This window comes from Triticum aestivum, chromosome 5B, assembly GCF_018294505.1.
Source record: "Triticum aestivum cultivar Chinese Spring chromosome 5B, IWGSC CS RefSeq v2.1, whole genome shotgun sequence".
Lineage (NCBI taxonomy): Eukaryota > Viridiplantae > Streptophyta > Magnoliopsida > Poales > Poaceae > Triticum > Triticum aestivum.
In genome coordinates this window covers 344,677,558-344,686,633 of record NC_057807.1, presented here as the reverse complement: position 1 = coordinate 344,686,633, position 9,076 = coordinate 344,677,558, and positions in this window count along the sequence as shown.

Genomic DNA, 9,076 nt, shown 5'->3' with positions numbered 1-9,076 from the left:
AGAACATGTTTTTTCTTTTAACACAAAATAGCCAGCGAACGTTTTTAGGCAAGTTTTCAAACACACGTGCCAATTTCTTCATAAGCACATGACAAATTCTGCAAACAAAGAAATTTTGCTGTAAAATTTGCCGTGTTCGCTTGAAGGAATTGTTGGGGAATGCAGTATTTCAAAAAATTTCCTACGATCATGCAAGATCTATCTAGGAGATGCATAGCAACGAGAGTATGTCTACGTATCCTTGTAGACCGAAAGCGGAAGCGTTTTAGTAACGCGGTTGATGTAGTCGAACGTCTTTGCAATCCAACCGATCAAGTACCGAACGCACGACGCCTCCGCGATCTGCACACGTTCAGTTCGGTGACGTCCCGCGTACTCTTGATCCAGCTGAGGCCAAGGGTGAGTTTCGTCAGCACGACGGCGTGTTGATGGTAATGATGAAGTTACCGACGTAGGGCTTCGCCTAAGCACTACGACAATATGACCGAGGTGTAAAACTGTGGAGGGGGCATCGCACACGGCTAAAGATCAACTTGTGTGTCTATGGGGTGCCACCCTCCCCATATATAAAGGAGGGGAGGAGGAGGAGGGCCGGCCACAAGGGGCGCGCCCAAGGAGGGATTCCCACTCCTAGTAGGACTAGGTTTTCCCCTTTCCTAGTCCAAGTAGGAGAAGAAGAAAGGAGAAGGAGAGGGAGAAGGAAAGAGGGGGGCGCCGCCCCTCCCTAGTCCAATTCGGACCAGCCCATGGGGGGGGGGGGGGCGGCCTCCCCTTTGGCCCTTCTCTCCTTTCCACTAAGGCCCATGAAGACCCAATACTTCCCCCGGCGAATTCTCGTAACTCTCAGGTACTCCAAAAAATACCCGAACCACTCAGAACTTTTCCGATGTCCGAATATAGCCTTCCAATATATCAATCTTTACGTCTCAACCATTTCGAGACTCCTCGTCATGTCCGTGATCTCATCCGGGACTCCTAACAAAATTCGGTCATCAAATCACATAACTCATAATACAAATCGTCATCGAATGTTAAGCGTGCGGACCCTACGGGTTTGAGAACTATGTAGACATGACCGAGACACATCTCCGGTCAATAACCAATAGCGGAACCTGGATGCTCATATTGGCTCCTATATATTCTGCGAAGATCTTTATCGGTCAAACCGTATAACAACATGCGTTGTTCCCTTTGTCATTGGTATGTTACTGAAGGAAATATGCCCTAGAGGCAATAATAAAGTTATTATTTATTTCCTTATATGATGATAAATGTTTATTATTCATGCTAAAATTGTATTAACCGGAAACATAATACACTAGACCATAGAGGCGCGCTTTGCCGCGCCCGTCCATCTTTAGTAGTTAAAGATGAAAATATTTAAGAAATTTAGGGCTATAATAACATATAATAAATTTTGTATGGTCCAAATTAACATGCATAGATAGAACATTTAGGCATAATTCTCTTTCAAAATTTTGATATCATCATAAGCATGGGAAATCAGATTCATACTGACCAGTGTTATAGCATGCAGGGGCGGAGCTTTGTTGGGGCCAAACCGGACCGTGGCCCGCCCAGGTTTTCCACATTTTTTATACCTATATGCCCACTCAGCCGGTTACAATCCATGAATCGATCGAAGCCTGGCACCACGGCACGAGCACATACAACATGAGCAGCGGCGACAACCAGCCAGGACTAACGCCGCCTTCGTGTGCATCTCACGTAGGCGCTGGTTACTGGATAACAGCTGAGCTGAGCATGACCATTTTATTATGTAGAAATAGAAGATAAAGATATATTTTTTCTTGTAAATTAGTGGGTTGTTCGTATCTACGCGTAATGTTTTTTTGTTAAGTGCATTTTAATGTAAGAAGATCATCCAAACAACGCGTAATAAGGTAGATATTAGTATCTTGCCAGTAACCTGTTTGTTAACCCGTAAAAAAAATCAATGCAAAGAAAAGGTATTGGGTAGGCACTAATGCCTAAAAATTTTGTGCACTTATTTAGCTTGGTTCGCCCAACTTTTTCTTTGAAGCTCCGCCACTGATAGCATGGCTAGTAAAAATATATGAACACCAAAATTGCAACACAATAAAGAACATTGATATCGGTGATATATATCATAATTTATTTTGGTTATCAAACAAATCTTTATGACTTGAACGGCCAACATTGTGAGATATACAAATATTTAGGACATAACTGGTACAACAAATTACCATGAACGTCTACAATGAAATGTGTAGAGAATCATAAAATCTTTTGTTCTCCTTAAAATGGGACGATGCTGGCATGTAGAACAAACATAAATATAAAGTACAAATTGTCGGTTCTTCCTAAAGCAAATAAAAATAGCACAGATGAGGGAGCTGGGAAACAAATGGAGAAAATTCACTGTCGGCTATACCCAAAAAATCCTTAGTTCACCATCGACTGCTCTAGTTTGTTCATAGGAGACAACTTTTTCCTCTATATTGTTTGCCTCTACCTAAAACTTTGTATCTAAGTTCTCGTGACACCGGTAGCCCTACACAAAAAAAGCACCAGTTTTACCTGCAATACATAGCATGAATTAAGAAAATGTTCAATCATAAAGTCTAGTTATTACATATGGCTGGATATGGTTCAGAGAGTCCTAATCATACAAGTTTTCATCCAGTAACGAAACATGAGAAGCGTAGGGTTTGGATGCGTTCTGGTCACTTGTTTTCAACAAATTATACATGATGTAGCTCCAAATCAAGGATAAGACAGGAGGTCTGACCAGCAGTATTCAACGGTCACTAATCAAAGCACTGTGATAACTCTAGGTTGTAGGACAGTGGCAATGTCGCCCTCATCTACCCCTTTCCCGTATCTTGCCAACACTGCATGCCCTGCACGGGAAGGTCAGAAGGCATCCTACAGCAGTTGGCCCGTGCACCGTCACTGGCCGTGAGATTTCTCAACGGCAGGGTTCGGGGACAGGGTGTGGACCAGTGAGATGAAACAAATTATGTTTGTCAGACTGGGTGAATCTTTGGAGAGGGAGAGAGGGAGAGAAATTAGGGAATAAGAGGGGACCTGAATGGCAAAATCAGTGAGAGGTGAAAGCCACAGAACATGGCGAGCAACTGTAGGACAAGCGTGTCGGTAGTGGGATGCGCCGTGCGCGTCGAACGCCCCATCTCGCGGTGCAGGTGAGGTCGTGGTGGTAGGCTAGGGTTACTGCTCTTGGCTGCGTGGAGGCGAAGGAGGCGAGGCGTCCTCTCGTCATCTTGCGCTGGACGGATGCATATGTCGCTAGGCTGGGCTGCTAAGGAAAGAAGCAAGAATGGGCTGTCCAAACAGCATTCCCACCAGACAAGGCCCGGTAAACCACAGGCCACCTAGACCGGTTAGCGGAGCAGCAGCCCGTTTACATGGGGACGAGCAGATTGGCGATGACCCAGCGAGGCTGTGGGATGACCGTGAGAGATCTGAGACGTAGAAGAACACGATCCGACGATACAGAGCACCAAATCGCTGTGGAGGGTCCTAGGTAGCTCAGTTTTACTGTTTAGTAATGTGTGAATACATAGACAAAACATAGTGTCACTAGTATGCCTCTACTTGACTAGCTCGTTTATCAAAGATGGTTATGTTTCCTAGCCATGGACAGAAGAGTTGTCATTTGATTAACGAGATCACATCATTAGGAGAATGATGTGATTGACATGACCCATTCCGTTAGCCTAGCACTTGATCGTTTTGTATATTGCTATTGCTTTCTTCATGACTTATACATGTTCCTGTAACTATGAGATTATGCAACTCCCGTTTACCAGAGGAACACTTTGGGTGCTACCAAACATCACAACGTAACTGGGTGATTATAAAGGAGTACTACAGGTGTCTCCAAAGGTACATGTTGGGTTGGCGTATTTCGAGATTAGGTTTTGTCACTCCGATTGTCGAAGAGGTATCTCTGGGCCCACTCGGTAATGCACATCACTTAAGCCTTGCAAGCATTGTAACTAATGAGTTAGTTGGGGGATGATGTATTACGGAACGAGTAAAGAGACTTGCCGGTAATGAGATTGAACTAGGTATTGAGATACCGACGATCGAATCTCGGGCAAGTAACATACCGATGACAAAGGAAACAACGTATGTTGTTATGCGGTTTGACCGATAAAGATCTTCGTAGAATATGTGGGAGCCAATATGGGCATCCAGGTCCCGCTACTGGTTATTGACCGGAAACGTGTTTCGGTCATGTCTACATAGTTCTCGAACCCGTAGGGTCCGCACGCTTAAGGTTTCAATGACAGTTTTATTATGAGTTTATGAGTTTTGATGTACCGAAGGAGTTTGGAGTCCCGGATGAGATCGGGGACATGACGAGGAGTCTCGAAATGGTCGAGACGTAAAGATCGATATATTGGACGACTATATTCGGAGTTCGGAAAGGTTCCGAGTGATTCGGGTATTTTTCGGAGTACCGGGGAGCTACGGGAATACGGGGAAGAGTATTGGGCCTTAATGGGCCTTAGTGGGAAGGAGCCAGGAGGTGGCGCGCGCCCCTCCCAAGCCCAGTCCGAATTGGACAAAGGGTTTGGGGCGCGGCCCCCCTCTCCCTTCCTTCTCCACTTCCCTTCTTTCCCCCCTTCTCCTAGTTGGACTAGGAAAGAAGGAATCCTACTCCCGATGGGAGTAGGACTCCCCTTGGCGCGCCCCTACTAGGTCGGCCGCCCCCTCCCCCCTTGCTCCTTTATATACGGGGGCAGGGGGCACCTCTAGGCACAACAACAATTGATCCCTTGAATCTCTTAGCCGTGTGCGGTGCCCCCCTCCACCATAATCCACCTCGATAATATCGTAGCGGTGCTTAGGCGAAGCCTTGCGTCGGTAGTACATCAAGATCGTCACCACGTCGTTGTGCTGACGGAACTCTCCCTCGACACTTGGCTGGATCGGAGTTCGAGGGACGTCATCGAGCTGAACGTGTGCTAGAACTCGGAGGTGCCGTAGTTTCGGTGCTTGATTGGTTGGGCCGTGAAGACATACGACTACATCAACCGCATTGTTCTAACGCTTCCGCTTTCGTTTTACGAGAGTACGTGGACACACTCTCCCCTCTCGTTGCTATACATCACCATGATCTTGCGTGTGCGTAGGTATTTTTTTTTAAATTATTACGTTCCCCAACAGTGGTATAAGAGCCTAGGTTTTATGCGTTGAAATTATATGCACGAGTAGAACACAAGTGAGTTGTGGGCGATACAAGTCATACTGCTTACCAGCATGTCATACTTTGGTACGGCGGTATTGTGAGATGAAGCGGCCCGGACCGACATTACGCGTACGCTTACGCGAGACTGGTTTCACCGTTACGAGCACTCGTGCTTAAAGGTGGCTGGCGGGTGTCTGTCTCTCTCACTTTAGCTGAATCGAGTGTGGCTACGCCCGGTCCTTGCGAAGGTTAAAACATCACTAACTTGACGAACTATCGTTGTGGTTTTGATGCGTAGGTAAGAACGGTTCTTGCTAAGCCCGTAGCAGCCACGTAAAATTTGCAACAACAAAGTAGAGGACGTATAACTTGTTTTTGCAGGGCATGTTGTGATGTGATATGGTCAAGACGTGATGCTATATTTTATTGTATGAGATGATCATGTTTTATAACCGAAGTTATCGGCAACTGGCAGGAGCCATATGGTTGTCGCTTTATTGTATGAAATGCAAACGCCCTGTAATTGCTTTACTTTATCACTAAGCGGTAACGATAGTCGTAGAAGCAATAGATGGCGTAACGACAACGATGCTACGATGGAGATCAAGGTGTCGCGCCGGTGACGATGGTGATCACGATGGTGCTTTGAAGATGGAGATCACAAGCACAAGATGATGATGGCCATATCATATCACTTATATTGATTGCATGTGATGTTTATCCTTTATGCATCTTATCTTGCTTTGATTGACGGTAGCATTTTAAGATGATCTCTCACTAATTATCAAGAAGTGTTCTCCCTGAGTATGCACCGTTGTGAAAGTTCTTCATGCTGAGACACCACGTGATGATCGGGTGTGATAGGCTCTACGTTCAAATACAACGGGCGCAAAACAGTTGCACACGCGGAATACTCAGGTTAAACTTGACGAGCCTAGCATATACAGATATGGCCTCGGAACACGGAGACCGGAAGGTCGAGCGTGAATCATATAGTAGATATGATCAACATAGTGATGTTCACCATTGAAACTACTCCATCTCACGTGATGATCGGACATGGTTTAGTTGATTTGGATCACGTGATCACTTAGATGACTAGAGAGATGTCTGTCTAAGTGGGAGTTCTTAAGTAATATGATTAATTGAACTTAAATTTATCATAAACTTAGTCCTGGTAGTATTTTGCAAATTATGTTGTAGATCAATAGCTTGCGTTGTTGCTTTCATATGTTTATTTTGATATGTTCCTAGAGAAAATTGTGTTGAAAGATGTTAGTAGCAATGATGCGGATTGGATCCGTGATCTGAGGTTTATCCTCATTGCTGCACAGAAAAATTATGTTCTTGATGCACCTCTAGGTGACAAACCTATTGCAGGAGCAGATGCAGACGTTATGAACGTTTGGCTAGCTCAAAAGGATGACTACTTGATAGTTTAGTGCACCATGCTTAAACGGCTTAGAATCGGGACTTCAAAGACGTTTTGAACGTCATGGACCATATGAGATGTTCCAGGAGAATTGAAGTTAATATTTCCAGCAAATACCAGAGTTGAGAGATATGAAGTCTCCAACAAGTTCTAAAGCTAAAAGATGGAGGAGAATCGCTCAACTAGTGAGCATGTGCTCAGATTGTCTGGGTACTTCAATCGCTTGAATCAAGTGGGAGTTAATCTTCTAGATAAGATAGTGATTGGCAGAATTCTCTAGTCACCATCACTAAGTTACTAGAACTTCGTGATGAACTATAGTATGCAAGGGATGATGAAAACGATTTCCGAGCTCTTCGTGATGTTGAAATCGATGAAGGTAGAAATCAAAAAAAGAGCATCAAGTGTTGATGATTGACAAGACCACTAGTTTCAAGAAAAGGGCAAAGGGAAAGAAAGGGAAACTTCAAGTAGAATGGCAAACAAGTTGTCACTCCCATGAAGAAGACCAAAGCTGGACCAAAGCCTAAAACTGAGTGCTTACACTGCAAAGGAAATGGTCACTGGAAGCGGAAATGCCCTGAATATTTGGTGGATAAGAAGGATGGCAAAGTGAACAAAGGTATATTTGATATACAGGTTCTTGATATGTGCCTTACTAGTGTTTATAGTAGCCCCTGAGTATTTGATACTTGTTCGGTTGCTAAGATTAGTAACTCGAAACAGGAGTTACAGAATAAACAGAGACTAGTTGAAGGGGAAGTGACGATGAGTGTTGAAAGTAGTTCCAAGATTGATATGATCATCATCACACACTCCCTAAACTTTCGGGATAAGTGTTAAACCTAAATAAATGTTATTTAGCATTTGCGTTGAGCATGAATATGATTTGATCATGTTTATTGCAATATAGTTATTCATTTAAAGTCAGAGAATAATTGTTGTTCTGTTTACATGAATAAAACCTTCAATGGTCATACACCCAATGAAAATAGTTTATTGGATCTCGATCATAGTGATACACATATTCATAATATTGATGCCAAAAGATGCAAAGTTAATAATGATAGTGCAACTTATTTGTGGCACTGCCGTTTGGGTCATATCGGTGTAAAGCGCATGAAGAAACTCCATAAAGATGGATTTTCGGAATCACTTGGTTATGAATCATTTGATGCTTGCGAACCGTGCCTTTTGGGCAAGATGACTAAAACTCCATTCTTCGAAACAATGGAACGAGCTACTGACTTGTTGGAAATAATACATACTGATGTATGCAGACCAATGAGTATGAAGGCTCGTGGCAAGTATCGTTATTTTCTGACCTTCACAAGATGATTTGAGCAGATATGGGTATATCTACTTGATGAAACATAAGTCTGAAATAGTTGAAAGGTTCAAAGAATTTCAGAGTGAAGTAGAAAAATCATCGTAACAAGAAAATAAAGTTTCTGCGATCTGATCGCGGAGACGAATATTTGAGTTACGAGTTTGGTCTTCAATTAAAACAATGTGGAATAGTTTCACAGCTCACGCCACCTGGAAAACCACAAACGTTATGGTGTGTTCGAACGTCATAACCGCACTTTATTGGATATGGTGCGATCTATGATGTCACTTATTGATTTACCATTGTCGTTTTGGGGTTATGCATTAGAGACAGCTGCATTCACGTTAAAAGGGCACCATCTAAATCCGTTGTGAGGACACCATATGAACTGTGGTTTAGCAAGAAACCCAAGTTGTCGTTTCTTAAAGTTTGGGGCTGCGATGCTTATGTGAAAAAGTTTCATCCTGATAAGCTCAAACCCAAATTGGAGAAATGCGTCTTCATAGAATACCCAAAGGAAACTATTGGGTGCACCTTCTATCACAGATCCGAAGGCAACTTATTCGTTGCTAAGATGGATCCTTTCTAGAGAAGAAGTTTATCTCGAAAGAAGTGAGTGGGAGGAAAGTAGAACTTGATGAGGTAATTATACCTTCTCCCTTATTGGAAAGTAGTTCATCACAGAAATCAGTTCCAGTGATTCCTACACCAATTAGTGAGGAAGTTAATGATGATGATCATGAAACTTCAGATCAAGTTGTTACCAAACCTCGTAGGTCTTCCAGAGTAAGATCCGCACCAGAGTGGTACGGTAATCCTGTTCTGAAAGTCATGTTACTAGACCATGATAAACCTACGAACTATGAGGAAGCGATGATGAGCCTAGATTCCTCAAAATGGCTGGAGGCCATGAAATCTGAGATAGGATCCATGTATGAGAACAAAGTGTGGACTTTGGTGGAGTTGCCCGATGATCGGCAAGCCATATTGTATAAATGGATCTTCAAGAGGAAGACAAATGCTGATAGTAGTGTTACTATCTACAAAGCCCGACTTGTCACAAAAGAGTTTTCGACAAGTTTTCGACAAGGTGTTGACTACAATGAGATTT